Raw genomic sequence first — 16,132 nt, 5'->3', positions numbered from 1 at the left:
CTGTTGTCCATTCACTTGATGCTGATATTAAACAGAAGGTTGTAATAACAGTAGCTGTCCAGCCAAGCAACACAGGACCTGAACTGACAGCCTACTCTGCAGTGCTCTCACCAAACATGGTAGAAACTTCTTCACTTGAATGTTTTTATTTATATATGTATTCAACCTCATCTGGTAGTTTATTGGTTTGAACAGCAGGTGGCGGTGCTACATAAAACGTACATGAGATTCAAACACCCCACCAGTTCATTTGTGTGAGCACTGAGCCAGCAATCTAACTCAACCACCATCGGGCTCTTAAATTTAGGGGGGGGGGGGGGCTCTGCTTCTGATGTTTTTAATAAAGTGTATATGCTGGAATTGGATCACATGTTTCATTATAATATTCATCTGGAAGTTCATTGGTTTGAACAGCAGGTTGCGGTGTTTCTTGATATTCAGATACACCCCAGCTCACGCGCTCAAAACCCGCTTCCAAATCCACTACCACACAAACGAAGTGAAGCTGCAAAATAATAAGCAACTGAAGCTTTAACATTGATAAACATCAGTATGCTGTGCTTTGCGTGTCAAAGTAAACATTTACAGTGGGGCAAAAAAGTATTTAGTCAGCCACCGATTGTGCAAGTTCCCCCACTTAAAATGATGACAGAGGTCAGTAATTTGCACCAGAGGTACACTTCAACTGTGAGAGACAGAATGTGAAAAAAAAGTCCATGAATTCACATGGTAGGATTTGTAAAGAATTTATTTGTAAATTAGGGTGGAAAATAAGTATTTGGTCACCTCAAACATGGAAAATCTCTGGCTCTCACAGACCTGTAACGTCTTCTGTAAGACACTTTTCTGTCCTCCACTCGTTACCTGTATGAATGGCACCTGTTTGAACTCATCATCTGTATAAAAGACACCTGTCCACAGCCTCAAACAGTCAGACTCCAAACTCTGCCATGGCCAAGACCAAAGAGCTCTCGAAGGACACCAGGAAAAGTATTGTAGACCTGCACCAGACTGGGAAGAGTGAATCTACAATAGGCAAGCAGCTTGGTGTGAAAAAATCAACTGTGGGAGCAATCATCAGAAAATGGAAGACATACAAGACCACTGATAATCTCCCTCGATCTGGGGCTCCACGCAAGATCTCATCCCGTGGAGTCAAAATGATCATGAGAACGGTGAGCAAAGATCCCAGAACCACACGGGGGGACCTGGTGAATGACCTGCAGAGAGCTGGGACCAAAGTAACAAAGGTCACCATCAGTAACACACTACAACGGCAGGGAATCAAATCCCGCAGTGCCAGACGTGTTCCGCTGCTGAAGCCAGTGCATGTCCAGGCCCGTCTGAAGTTTGCCAGAGAGCACATGGATGATACAGCAGAGGATTGGGAGAATGTCATGTGGTCAGATGAAACCAAAGTAGAACTTTTTGGTATAAACTCAACTCGTCGTGTTTGGAGGACGAAGAATACTGAGTTGCATCCCAAGAACACCATACCTACTGTGAAGCATGGGGGTGGAAACATCATGCTATGGGGCTGTTTTTCTGCCAAGGGGACAGGACGACTGATCCGTGTTAAGGACAGAATGAATGGGGCCATGTATCGTGAGATTTGAGCCAAAACCTCCTTCCATCAGCGAGAACTTTGAAGATGAAACGAGGCTGAGTCTTCCAACATGACAATGATCCAAAACACACCGTCCGGGCAACAAAGGAGTGGCTCCGTAAGAAGCATTTGAAAGTCCTGGAGTGGCCTAGCCAGTCTCCAGACCTCAACCCCATAGAAAATCTGTGGCGGGAGTTGAAAGTCCGTGTTGCTCGGCGACAGCCCCAAAACATCACTGCTCTCGAGAAGATCTGCATGGAGGAATGGGCCAAAATACCAGCTACTGTGTGTGCAAACCTGGTAAAGACCTATAGTAAACGTTTGACCTCTGTTATTGCCAACAAAGGTTATGTTACAAAGTATTGAGTTGTATTTTTGTTATTGACCAAATACTTATTTTCCACCCTGATTTACGAATAAATTCTTTACAAATCCTACCATGTGGATTCATGGATTTTTCTTTCACATTCTGTCTCTCACAGTTGAAGTGTACCTCTGGTGCAAATTACTGACCTCTGTCATCTTTTTAAGTGGGGGAACTTGCACAATCGGTGGCTGACTAAATACTTTTTTGCCCCACTGTACAACAGTAAACATGTCTTTTACACAGTCACTTACTGAGTTGATTGAAAAGCGAACTGAGACCTGCTGATCTCAGAGTTTATAGGAAATGGGTGCAGCAATTTATTGAAACATGCGAACACAAATGGAAATATAATGCAAAATAGTGTTTGCACAATTTTTATGAACGTGAAAGTCAATATTTGGTATGATCATCTCCATTCTTCAACCCATCCTGAACTCTCTTAGGTAAGTTTTCCTGTAATTTCTTTAAGAAGTTTTCAGGAATATTTTTCGCGGCTTCTTGGAGGACATTCAAAGCTCTTCTTTGGATTTTGGCTGCCTTTTGTTCTGCTCTCTGTCAAGATGATCCCACACTGCTAATGTTGAGTCCTGAGATCTAATGAGGCCAGTTGTTTCCAGCCTGATGCTCTCCTGATAGTATTGCACGATGAATCAAAATCTAACCAAACTGGCAGAGCCTCCACTGTGTTTTACAGACTGCAGTAAGCACTCATGTTGTCTCTCCTGACCTTCTCCGGATTGACCAGAATTTTCAAATTTGAAGTCATCACTCCATAAAACTTGCTGCTTCTGGTTTTCAGTTGAGTTCCTGTGTAATACATTTATGTGTAAACACAACACTGGTTCCTCCCTTGATGTTTGTATCTTACTTTTGCTTGAATTATTCATAGGCCAGTGTTAAGAGCCTTAACATACAAACAAAAAACATTTCTTTGAAAATGGTCAGCTTCAAGGACTAAACTGAAAATGAGTGAAAAAGCACCGTCTTTCAGCTTAAAATGGTAATAGTCCTTTTTTGAGAGCTTTAGTTTTTGGTTGTTCGGGTTAAATCACTCAGCTTTTTATAAAAACTAGTGAAAACTTCGCATCAGTTGTTTCTTTTCACACGTAAACATCTATCCACGCATTTTCTGCGAGCTCTTCCTCTAAAAACTGCTTATATCATCTCTGCCTAGTTACTAGTTGCCTTATGACATACTGTTAATAATCAATATTAACGTTGACTGAATGATTCATTTATTTCTTGGTTTATCTGCATTATTATCAGCTATTAAATGAGTTAGGTTCCTCTGTTAATACTCACGAAGGCTATAAAATGTCACTTTAGTTTTTAAAACTGTTTAAAAACAGTAATAAATCAACTTTATGGGGGTGTTGGTGGTCTCATATATTGTTGTGTTACACCCAGCCAGGCGTACATTTGTTGTTGTTTTAACTTTCATCAGTGTGGATAATTTTAGATTGGTAAACTGGCAATTGAGTGCACGTCTGAGCCTAGCTACTATAATAGCAGCTGAATCTTTGCCCTTTAGATTCCACAGAATGGGTCTCGCTGGATTGATGCCTCAGGCACGATTTCATCTTCTTAGACATTAAGAATTGTGATGTGATCAGCAGCTGGTGCCTGTAGCTGTTTCACAGACAACTACAGGCTTAATCATAACTAACGATACTGAATTCATTCTGGGTCACAATTACTGCCCAAAGTAATAATTACTGGTGATTCATTTAATAGGAGCTTATCTTAGTTCTTGTTATTGATTATGTACTTTCATTTGAGCAATAGCTCAAATGAAACTGTCAGGTATAAAGCTATAAAGGTCAAATGATCAGTCAGTGAGCTCATTGTTGATTAAATCTGGAGATGACAAACAGATTGTCCTTACCCACTGAAACATCATAAATCATGTGTTTTAGTGACTGGGAGGAGGTCGGGGAAGGAGATGAAATCAGGCAAATAAATCAACATTGCTAAATCGTTGGCAGGGAATGTAATTTAATCCTCCTCACCCAGCGATTACCATCAGTGTGGCTTATTGTGCCTTCACCGTTGGCGCTGCTGTTTGGTCCAGTGGATAAGTGGAGGAGTTGCTTCATAAGAATAAATCCTCACATGATTGGAGACAGTCCAGCAGCAGACTGAGCTTGGCTCACATCCACCTGCTCCAAGTCAAACATGCTCATCAAATCTTAAGTGGGAGATCTTTTCCTTCCCCATTTCAGTTTGTTTTTTCTGCCCGGTGACATTGTTATAAATGAGAAGGTTTGTTTTCACACTGAGCTCTTCCAGCACTGAAATTCCGTGCAGATCGCCAATGATTTATCAGTATTGCACAAAACAAATGGAGACACTGTGCCAAAGACAGTTCCTCGTTTTCACAAGTTGCTCGTGTTCTGAGAGTTCTCTCGGTAAAGCTGATTTTCCCTGAAAAATGGGAAGATAATGATCGAGCATCGGCAGTAAGGAGAAAAAGTTACAGGTTAACATATCAAATATGTTTTACAGAAAAAAAACCCCTATGTAGATCAAATAACATATGAGGCAAATGTAAATTTGCAGTTTTTTAAATATATCATTAAAGTTTTCTGTTGCTGTCTGTCATTTACAAGCTCATAGGGGCCGGTTCTGACTAGCACACAGATGAAAACTATATTGTCTAACCAGTGTGTGTGTATACACAGGTTCCTCTGTTTGTGTGTGTAGGTGGGTTGTGATGAGGACACGGAGCCACGTAGCTCTTCTGGTTTTTCTCTTTTCCACCCAGCCCCCTCCTTCCCCTTCTTCTGTCTTTTTTGCTTTTAATTCCCCCCTTTAAAAAAAAAAAAAAAATCTTGTACCCTGACGACAGGGTTCCCCCCTCTCCCACCCTGCTGTGACTTGTGACTGCGCATTTTCTGGGCAGCTTTTGTGGAGTGACAGGGCCATGTTGGAGTCAAGGAAACAGCACAATTGCAGCAAAAAACAGATAAGTTCGATACTGATCTAGCTCGGGAGGCTGACCCGCAGCGTTAAGGCCATTGTTTTTGGCCACAGAGCAGTATGGCAGATGTTTTTCCTGCTGTTGGCAGAGCCTGAGGTTGATGAAGTTTGCACAGCCAAGTGCTTCAGCATGGACTGGTTACATAGCTGTGAATTTTGTTTGGATCTTTGTGTCTGCAGGGGATGGTTCCTAATGATTCTGCTGACCTCGCTGATCTTTTGTTCACCCTTGGGCATTCCTCTGATTTACGGACATGAAATGTAGCATCACACTGAAAGATCAGTCGAGATAGAAACAACCGAGGCTGAGATGTACACAGTATTAATCCCTGGTGTGGGGCAAACTCCAAGAACAAATCTTATATTTTATCCATGATGCATCTCAACCTTTACTAACTTCAAGGCCTTTTTAAGTCCATGACAAAGCTTATATTTCTTCTCCATCTTGGTTGTGGTATGCTTTCATGCATTAAGGAGTAACGAAAGCTGCTCCTCTTTTACTCATTACCTGAATTAAAATGAGAGTTTAACACATCAGTGGAGCCAATGGGAGGGCAGCTAACAAATCTAACCTATCAACAAGCCACATGACTAATTGGATGGCAATCTGCTTCCATTAAAAAGCGTTTTACTCCTGATGGCTCGATGCGGGAGTTTGGCAGTCAGCATTGCTCTGTTTTTGTCTTCTAATTGTGTGAGCATTCATCATGGTGTGGAGTGGTCAAGGTTCAAATGAGCTGAACTTTGCCAACGTTGTGCCTTTGAGCTCATCAGGCACCTCCTGCACTTTGCTCAGTGCAACAACTGTTAAGCAAAGGCCTTAACTTGAACTTTCCCCCCATGCTTTAGACTTTTTTAAAAGTAAATTTGTTAATGATTAAACAAGTAAAATAAGTCTCCCCGGCACTGACGCCTGACATTTTAAAAGTAAATACTGAGCTGTCAGACTTTGTGGTGCCCCAAGGTTATGATTAATACAGCCTCATAAGAAGGAACATTTCCCAGAATGGTTTCATGAATAAAGACCTGTGACTAAGTTTCCACATAGACTGAGATGGACACAGAGACGGCTCAGCGGCAACAGCAAATACTATAATGTGTTTAGCACAAAAACTCAAAAGAGTCATGAGAGCCTTGCTCAGTCCCTGAGTGCTTGATGTTTCCTTGGAGCCAGTTCCACAATAACCCCTCTCTGCGTTGTCCAGCATTAAACACACATATGCCAAGATTAATTGCGTTTGTAGCATTTTAAAACGACTCAAATCTGTAAGAAACGAACCGAGTAGCTGCGTAGGATCTTAAAAAATGCAGTGCTTGTTTGTTCCAGATGACGAGAAATGTCTTGAGAAAGCGGGCTGTCGTTCGGACGAGGACAACAAACTGTGTCAGTTAAGCAGAGATGTTGTTTCTACACGCCAGAGGAAGCAGTTTTCTGAACCTGGCGTTGACACCTTGTAAAACCTCATCGAAACTCTTCTCCGTGTCCACAGAGTCCCTTTCCTGCTCAGAAAAGACAGCCTTAATTTAAATAGCTGCACACAAAATGTCAACACGGGCTCAAACACTGTGCTCCTGTTATTTTGCTCTGCTGTGATGAGTCACGTTATAAAAACCAGCTCTGTTGCGGTCATAGCTGTTTGTGGGTAGACCACTATAGCCTGATCCTACAACACACTTTTCCACTACGAGGGATGGGGATGCTTTTCCAATCCTCTGTTTCCTTGGTTTCGACAGCTGTGATCATGTGAGCAGAACTGTTGCTGAGTAAGGAGATTAACAGCTACTGTTAAGGAGGGAGATATAGAGGGGGATTCATCACGGAGGCCTACTGCTAACCCCAAACAGACCATAGGGTGCTTTCCTCCGAAGGCACCCTATGTGATGCTAACTTTAATAAGAAAATTGGTCAATCTCTGCAGGACTGCTGCACTATTTGTAACTGAGATTTAGGAAATGTTCATCTTTTAGAGAGTTTAAAGTTTTTTTAAAGGCTTGAATTAAAATATTTTTCACAAAAATTTAATAAATAGTCGGCACTAAGAGTTAATTTGCCAAAAGTCAGTGAGCTTCATTGATCGAGGGAGTCTGTGCTCACATGAATATGACTAATAAAGGTGACCCATAAAGTAAACACTATGGGTAATGATGCATGAACAAATACTTGCAGTGACTTCTAGGCATTGAATTCCCTGAACACATCATACACAAAGCGAATGACTTGTTACACCTGGAGCACACCTTCAGTATAAGCCTTTTTGAGTCACAGGCAAAACAAAAAGTTGAGCTTTTGTTTTGGATTATATTTTATCTTCAGCGACTTTACAGTGCTATGAAACTTTATCTGTGTTTTTGACAAATAAAATAAACGAAAAACCATTTGTGACCAATTTGTTTCTAGGACAACACCTTGCGTAAGAAAATAAGCTGTCTCCCAAAACGTCGGCTGCATCCTCCGGAGGCCGCATTTGAAGGCCGCTTACGTCACAGCCAGGCCGACGAAGGCTGTCCCAATTCATCGACTCCTTCAAATGCGACGACAAATGCGTCCTTCATTTCCCCGAATTTGAAGGATGGGTCGGGTGTGTCCTTCGTGGCCTACCATATCCCAGAATTCATAGCGAGGCCCAGCCTATTTTAGTTTCCAACAATGGCGGCCGCTACTAAGTTTTAAAATTACTCTTATTAATCTTTCTGGGTCACAAAATAAACTTTTAACATATTTTCAGACGAGAAAGTAGCTGTGTAAATTACAAATATCTGCTTGGTTTATCAAGACATCGCATATTTGCAAAAGTGCGCCGATGTTTTCGGAGACGTCTGTTACCCACCAGCTCGATAGCTAGCCGGGGGGTTCAAAGGTCACTCGACCTGACGAGAGCAGCGGACTTCCAGCTTCATCGTTTTCAGACCTCCACTGTCTTTCGCTTCTCAGGTTAAACATGATATATAAGTCACTCAGATAACTTAAAAATGTAATTGTTTGGCTTTTATCGGTGTTTTATTTGTTCCGGAGTAAATCGGTTTGGCTGAGATCAAAGTTATTAGATTATTAGATTAACTCATTCACTGCCAGCCATTGGCAGTGAATGAGTTAAACCCATTGACTCATTCACTGCCATTGACGGCTATAGACGTCAATGGCAGTGAATGAGTTAAATAAAACTTTATTAATCCATCGGGTTCCTCCAGGATTTTTACACAGCTGAATAAACGTCAAACAGAAAACTGCTTAAACAGAAGTATGAGACGGTCAAGAATTTATGCCAGTTTCCTGTTATATTTTAGATAGCAAGGAGCAGACGGCTGAGTTTATTAAACTCCACCAAGACAGCGGTGACGCAAATCTGAAGGCTAGACTGTCCCATTTTACAGCCTCGCACTTCCGGCCTTCTTAGTCTTCGAAGGACCCGGCCCACGTAGACTGCGAAGGCCGCGTCCTCCAAAGGATGCAGCCAACGTTTTGGGACACAGCTAATACACACACAGGTGGGTGATTAGGGGAAGTGGAGACCGCTGTGGAGAACAAGACACAGGTGAACCAAATCAGAGCAGACTAGACAAAGGAAGCAAAACTAAAAGCAAAGCACAAGGAGCACAAATTATTTCAAAGTAAAACAGGAAGTAATAATTAAACAGAGAAAACACAATCACCTTAATGAAATTAATACAAGCAACTTGACAGAGGAGGGCAACATACTAAGGGAACACAGAGAGTGGCAAAACATTAACTAAACATGGGAAACACAGGGAAGGCAGGATAAAGTGAAACAGGAATACAATGCAAACTACTATCAGCAAGAATGGAGCAAAAACTAGTAGGACTCAAAATAAAAGATTACTACAAATACCAGCATAACGCTGCCTCCACCATGCTTGACAGTTGGTGCAGTGTTTTTAGGCTTGAAAACCTCATCTCCACTCCTTTAGACATACCTGTTGTCATTGTAACCGAATAGCTCAGTCTTTATCTTGTCTGAATAAAACCTTTCTCCAGAAGACATTTGGTTTGCCCATAAGCCTCAAATTTCAGTCAAGCTTCACTTTGGATAGTGACACAGGTTTTCCAGCAGTTTCCAGTTCACGGCAGGCCAGAAAGCCTTGGTGGCTTCTGGTTTGTTCCTGAACAATTTCCTCTCATCTGAGGGTGAGTTGGGTCTGTCTTCCAGACCATTGAGTGTGGTAACACATTTTAATAACTTGTGTACTGTTGTTTAAACTGATGATCTTGGAATCTGGAGTTATTTAGAAATGGCTCCAAGAGACTTTCCCATCATAAATCTGCAGTTCTCCTCCTTAGATCTTCACTGAGGTCCATGGACTTTCTTATTATGCCGAGTTTTGGTCAATCCAGTGAGTGCTTTCAAACAAATCGTTTTTATCTTTGTGAAGAGAAACTACCTGCTGTAATCAACCTTTCTCACTAATTCGAACTCAAAAGACCCTGTCAAATTGAAACACTTTGTGGAACCTTCAGGACAACGTATTAAAAGATTTAAATGAGTCTTTGTATATATTTGAGGCTATATGTATACTTCAGACTCTGCATGGAATAGAGAAAATCCAAAATAAAATCATGCACTCATATCTTGCTTTTTTAAAATTGTTAAAAATTATGCTGCACAGTCCTCCTGCCTAGGAAAAAGAACAGTGTCCACAACTGGTTCGTGTCCACAACTTGGGTGTGGTGTAGCCAGATTCATTGATTAGAGTGGAAGCACAGTGTTGCAGCATCTGCTCTGCAAATGGTCCAGATGTTACTGTTTTCAGATTGACTTTAGCCATAGTGTCGCACTGTGCTGCTGCTAACTTCTGCGTAATGAACAGTCAGTGACAGTAACACTGTGAAATGAGGGAAAGGTGCCAAAAATTGATTCAAGATTGATGGCAAAAATCACAGCGTTGGAAGAGCACACAGTCAGACACATACATTGATCTTTTATTTTATTTTATTTCTTTCTTTGTTTTGCATAATAAATCATCTGTAGGCAGCAAAGTCATGCCATGGTTAGCAATGTCAAGTCCTGTAAATAGATCATTTTCTCTGCAGCAGTATTACTTTAGATATGCATGTTTGGAAAATTTAAAGATTTCTCCAGAAAGAAATCTGTCTTTCTATGGCTTCTGTTAGAGGCCAGTAAAATGCAGAGCTCCTCATAAATTGTGAAGTATGCAGTTACTATGCAGCGTGTTGCTCTGAAGCCTTTATAAGGTCTTCAAGCGCTGCAGCTTGCATTGCCACATAAACAGCCACGTATTGTTTATAAGCTGGGGGCTCTTATGCGCTCTAAGGACTGGAGAAATTGAGAGAGGGAGAGTGAAACTGCCCTCCAAGAGGTTCATCAGGAACATCTGTTGCCTCCGATAGTGCCAAAGCTCCACGCAGGCACTCGCACTTCACCTTCATTCTTTAAAAAATCTCTCTTCCAAGTCAAAAGCTGATCGCATGCCTGGATTGAAAGTTGGATCATTTGAACACTTTTTTAGTTTGGTAAGAGGTAAAAATGTGGAGTTCAGTCAGTGCCATGTGTGATTCAATGCACAGTCCTCAGAGGCCTTTGGAAAAGTGCTTCACTCTCCACATCACAACATAGATGAGTGATGCAGATTTATAGCAATGCAGAAATAGAGTATATCCACATGTCTTTGTGTGCTGGGAGGAGAGGAGCGGATGACAGAGCGACTGTTTTTTCATGGTGAATAAGAAGGTGTGCCCAGCTGTGAATAATCTGGTATCCTTCTTATTAACCATCAAGTCATGAAGTTTTCAACTTCTAGTCTTCTTCCTAATCGTGTCCTTGCAGACCACCTCACAGCTGTCTACACACTCCTCTTTGATGCATTTCTAGTCATTCATACAAATTACAATCCTACTAAGAATCTGTGTGAACCACTGAGTAGAGGTTGTCAGCAGTGACTCTGAAGTTGTTCTGTGTGTCATGAGGCCGCTTGGTGTGCTGTCAAACCTTAACACAGAGTCACAAAGAAGCCAGAGAGTCTTTGTCCCCTGCCTTTGATTTGACACATTTATAGCTGCGCTGCTATAAATACGCAGCGGGCCAGCTTTTCAAAGAAGTAGTGTTAATTTGAAACTGTTCGTTGGCGCTGTGACAGCTCTGAACTTGCACTGAGTCTTGGAGAAAGATGTCTGTGGTTCAGAGGTTGTGATTACAAAATCACTATTTTAAGTGGAGAAAATGACTTCAGCCTGCAGTTATTTAGATTTCTTGGCCCGTTTTAGGAAAAAGCTGACATTTTAATCAGAATACATGATTTATCACAGCTGTACTTTTGTCCAGTTGATGTTTTTGTGATTTCATCCTGCTGTGCAGGGCTCTGCAGATCCTTTGAACAGCAGCTTCTAACGAACCTACAACATGGTGCTCAACCTGCTGCATGTGGAGGAGATCAACTCAGAGTGCATGCAAGTCTTTCTACCAGTTCCAACACTACAGGGCTTTGCCTGATGTAGTGGAGAGTAAGCATTTTCATATGTGCACACTGCAGATTAGATAAGAATTTGTATGTAAATCACTGATTTTAATAGCATCTATAAGTATATATTGTAGTATATTAAGTATTAAGTTGTCGGGTAAGATCTATCTGGATGAATCACCACACCGTCACGTGCTTTAAAATCAGGCAGCAGCTGGCCAATATAGGCAAAGAAATCCAGGAGTCAAGGAGTAAATGTCAGGCCTTATGATGACATTAAACACCAGATTATTATACATTTTTAACCTTCTCTGTTTATCTACAGTCCTACCTTTTGTCAGATAAGAATCAGTGACCTTTTATTGTATTTTGCTTTTCAGTTACGGTCCAATATGCTCATACTGACAAACACAGGAAGAAAGCAAGGGTGTTATTCGTTATTCCTACTCCTATAGGTGGCATGGTGGGAAAAATTCCTAATATGATCGTAAGTAGATCTTATTTTATCCTGTACATTATGTTCAAAAAGTCTAACTGCATTGTGTTTAAAAAAAACAAACAAAGAAAAAAATCAGGCTGTGTTCCAGCAATTTATTGCAAGCCCAACCGCACCATCCCCCCTGCATTTGTAAAGAAAAGGACAATTCCTCCTGTATGGCCTTTAAAGGCTGACATATAAACTGTAAGTAATTTGCATGAGTCCTTTCAGTTTGTGTATCTCTAGGTCTTTACACATGTTCAGAACAATACGGTCTAAAATTACTTATACAGTCGAAGATTTCTTCAATAAGAAATGCATGAGCAACACTTAAGGAACCAAAGTAAGTTTGTAGTGTGCTGAGGATTAGCCAGGTTAAGTTTGAATGAAATGCTAAGCTAACTAGTCCAGCACAAACTGGATTACTAAACTGATTCCTTTGTAGGCTGGTGATTAACCCACTTTTCCTAACAGCTTCAAACTCCTGCTGCGATCCTTTATCGTCCTTCTTTCGTCTCTCTACACTCCAGTCCTTACAGACGCCACCGTTGGTGATTTACATTTTTTTACACATTTGTTTAGGAAAGCAGGTAGCACTGGCTGAACTGCACATCTCACAGAAATATTACGCTCAGTGAAAGGGACTTTTGTTTCATGCTGTGTAGCATGAGTCTTGCATTGATCTTTTTTTTTTTTTTTTTTTTTGTTGTTGTTTTTTGGTGGGCTCTTATTTTGCCCACACACAGGGAAAGCACCAAACAGGAAGCAACTTTCTATGTAAATCATGAGAATGGCTCATCCAAATGGTCACAAGTTTGCATTGTACTTACTCTGTGTCACATCAGAAGCAAAACAACCATGGTATACTCCAACACTCCAAGAGGTCCCATATGGTCTAGTGGTCAGGATTCCTGGTTTTCACCCAGGTGGCCCGGGTTCAACTCCCGGTATGGGAAATGTTGCTTTTTGTATCTTTGTTATTTTAAATGGGTTCCCATTCAGAAGTAATGTGGGAAAGTATAACGTAAATATCCAAAAGTTGACTGTTCATCAGTGGGAGAAACGTTTTGTCACTCATCCAAGTGACTTCTTCAGTCTCAGCTGACTGCAGGTTTTCCCAGTTTCACCCATCGTGGCCAATTTGTACATGGAAGAAGTGGAAAAGAGGGCTTTGTTATCCTACCCTGGAACACCACCAAGTCATTGGTTCAGATATGTGGATGACACACGTGTGAAAATCAAATCTCAGGACCTACCGCAATTCACAGATCAGATTAACTCGGTGGACCGACACATCATATTCACCAGGGAGGATATGAAAAGTGGCAGGTTAGCCTTCTTAGACTGTGAGATTTCCATCAGGAATGGGGGACATTTAAAAGCTGTTGTGTACCGTAAACCTACACATAAGGATCAGTATTTAAGGTTTGACTCTCATCATCCACTGTCATCAGGACGCTACAACACAGAGCAAACACCATCCCCACAGACACAGCAGAACATCACATCAAGAAGACCCTGAGTAAATGTGGTTATCCCAGCTGGACTTCTGTCAAAGCTGGGAAGGCGCCTAAAGAAAGCTCCAGGAGAGAAGGACAACTGCTGCCCAAGTGAAAACCTGTAGTGATCCCGTACGTGTCAGGAGTATCGGAGCAGTTGAGATGCTTTTTTTTTTAAGTGTGCATGTGTGATCTCTTTTCTTTACCAACACAGACATGGCCACCAGCACAGAGAAGCTGAGCTTGAGATTTAAGAGCTTTGATTTCAGCTGCGCTGGTGAAATCTTTGTGTCGTAACGATGAGGGTTAGAGGTTTTTAGCAGATAAATGAAACTGTTGGTGCTAGATAAGCACGCAGTTTTCATTCACATTCCTCTCCATCACTCTGACAGCTAAAGTGGTGTTTGAAATGATCTCATGTGCAAGACAGCTGGTACTTATCGCACAGCTTTGTAAGGAACCCCGAAAGAAGTCCAACAAGTTAAAAATGAGAAAGGTTGCTTGGCATAAACAATAATCTCACACCCCACAGTGTGGATGGCAAACTGCTGGGTGGAGCAGCTTCTAAACAGAAATCGGGTTGGGCTCAGGAGGTAGAGCAGAAGGTTGGTGGTTCAATCCCTGGTTTTTTTTTTAAAGCATCTTACAATCTGTTAAAAGATGCTTTTGGCCTTTATTTTCATGGTACAAATCTGTAGTTTGAGTAGTAGCAGTAGTGCTATAATCAAACTGTCACAAGAGGCTTTACAAGAGAGGGTTCACATCCCTGTTTTCATTTATTACTGATGAGACAAGGAAACTGGACCCTCACATGGTGAAATGCTGAGCATCGTCTGAGTCACGATGCCGTCAGAGAGTTGTAATTTAGATTAAGATTGACGTTTGCTGCAGCTCACGTCACACCTCCTCTGAGATCCTGTTTTTTAAATGCTCATGTTTGATAAAAAAAAGAAGATAAAAGTAAATGTTTCCAGTCCTGATGAGTTCCTGCTGACTGAGATGATGTCCAACAGTTTCTGACAATTGAATGATCTGACAGCTGATCAAGCCACCGCCTCGCTGTCCTGCTTTGTCTTCCAGGAAAACGTGGGGGCAAACGAACACAAACAAGTCATTCCTTTGACTCAGCGTACAAATATTCATCCTTCCCCGAACATTGACATAAACAACTTTATTCCTGTTCCCGCACATTAGAGCTCCTTTTGCATTCTTGGCATCTTCAGGTGGGTGGATTTTTTTTATGTGGGTTCAGCCTAACAAATGGTCTTTGGACTTTGCCATATTTATCTGATGGCTGATGGAAGGCTCTGATGATGGTCTTGATCCACTATTGTGTTGAGTTCAGTGGTGTGTTTTGGAGCTACTGGTGAGGATTAAGTGTCTTCTGTTAGTGTTTTGACCTTTTTTTTTTTCTTTCAGCAGGACTTTTGTTACTCCTCTCACTTCTTAGTCCTTTATTTGTGGACATAAAGATGTGTGTGTGTGTGTGTGTGTGTGTGTGTGTGGTGTATACAGGGCTGTCATCTGTCACTAAAGACCACCTGCTGCTAGTTCAGCTGGAGATGATAGCTTCCCAGCCCGATTGGCTGTGTGTTTCTACATCATTTGGTATTTGGAGAAAATCCAGCTGAAACAGCTGCTCTGAATGTTGTTTTCTTGAAGAAGAGATGAGAAAAGAAAATTTAAAAATGTATTTTATACTCCGCTCTCCACGTTAAATCTTCTTACAGCCCCATAAGCTTATTTTGTGAACATCTGAAAGGGGTCCAACCCAACGATGAGACCACATGACTTAAACCCAAAAGTGTATATAGTAGTTAAAACCACCTTTAACAGAAGCTTCTCCTGAACATCCTTAAATAAGGATATGAAAGCTTTTTCTACCACCCTGGAGCCGCACTTGTAACTGACATTTATTGTGTGCGGTTTGAGTCCACCGACATCAGAGTGCCAGCACTGACCTCAGCTGCGAAATAATGAATGGCATCATAACAAGAAAGTAAAACTGAGCTGAAATAGCTGAGGGAGGATTTAATTTACTTGTTTGTTTTTATCACAGTGACTGTGTTGAATCAACTTAACATTTCTATGATGTTGATTTTACACATAAAAATATTTCAAGTCTTAATTTTGAGGAAAATCAGAAAGTAAATATGTTAGACTATTAATGGAAGACGTTTTTCAGCGTTCAATAGAAAAATGCTCAGCTAGTAAGAAGTACTTGCTTGGTGCTTGTTTACCATGAATAACTACAGTGTTACTGTTGCATGCAGGCAGTCAGCTTGTGGCACTGCAGTTGTTTTACTCAAGTACTGATGTTGTTTTGAATGCAGACTTCAGCTCGTCTGCAGTTTGGGGCTGTTAGGTAGTTGTTGACAATATCTCACAGATTCTGTACAGGGTCAGGCAAGCCGGCTGGCCAATCAGAGGCAGTAATACCAGATGAGATCTGATTGGTAGTAGTTTAAGCCATGCAGGCAAGTGCTCCTAACTAGAAAGGGAAATCTGCATGTCCATAAAGCCTGTCAGCAAATGGAAACATGAAGTGCTGTAAAACCCTAATGGTAGACATCGTGTTGACTTCAGACTTGTTAAAACATCGGCAGCAGATGACACCTGAAATCATCAGAGTGCAGAAACTTCATACTGGATCTAAAGCTACTGGCAACACAGAGATGTTTGTTATTCCTGCCGGAATAACAAAGATCAAAAGCCTCCTGCCGGGCTCCACCCACAGCACCTCATCGAGTACTAAAGACAAAAACCGTGTA

The 16,132-nt window shown here is 41.4% G+C and overlaps 1 non-coding gene across 1 annotated transcript; it reads left to right on the top strand.

Moving 5' to 3' along the window:
• Positions 1-12,746: 12,746 nt before the first annotated feature.
• On the top strand, positions 12,747-12,818 carry trnae-uuc (transfer RNA glutamic acid (anticodon UUC)). The gene has a single exon. It is a non-coding gene; the product is annotated as a tRNA-Glu (tRNA).
• The last annotated feature ends 3,314 nt before the right edge of the window (positions 12,819-16,132 follow it).

The sequence above is a fragment of the Mchenga conophoros genome, linkage group LG7 (genome assembly GCF_057382185.1).
Source record: "Mchenga conophoros isolate Kocher_MC1m ecotype Shallow Benthic linkage group LG7, M_conophoros_male_GT1.1, whole genome shotgun sequence".
Lineage (NCBI taxonomy): Eukaryota > Metazoa > Chordata > Actinopteri > Cichliformes > Cichlidae > Mchenga > Mchenga conophoros.
This window is presented reverse-complemented; position numbering and strand designations above follow the sequence as displayed.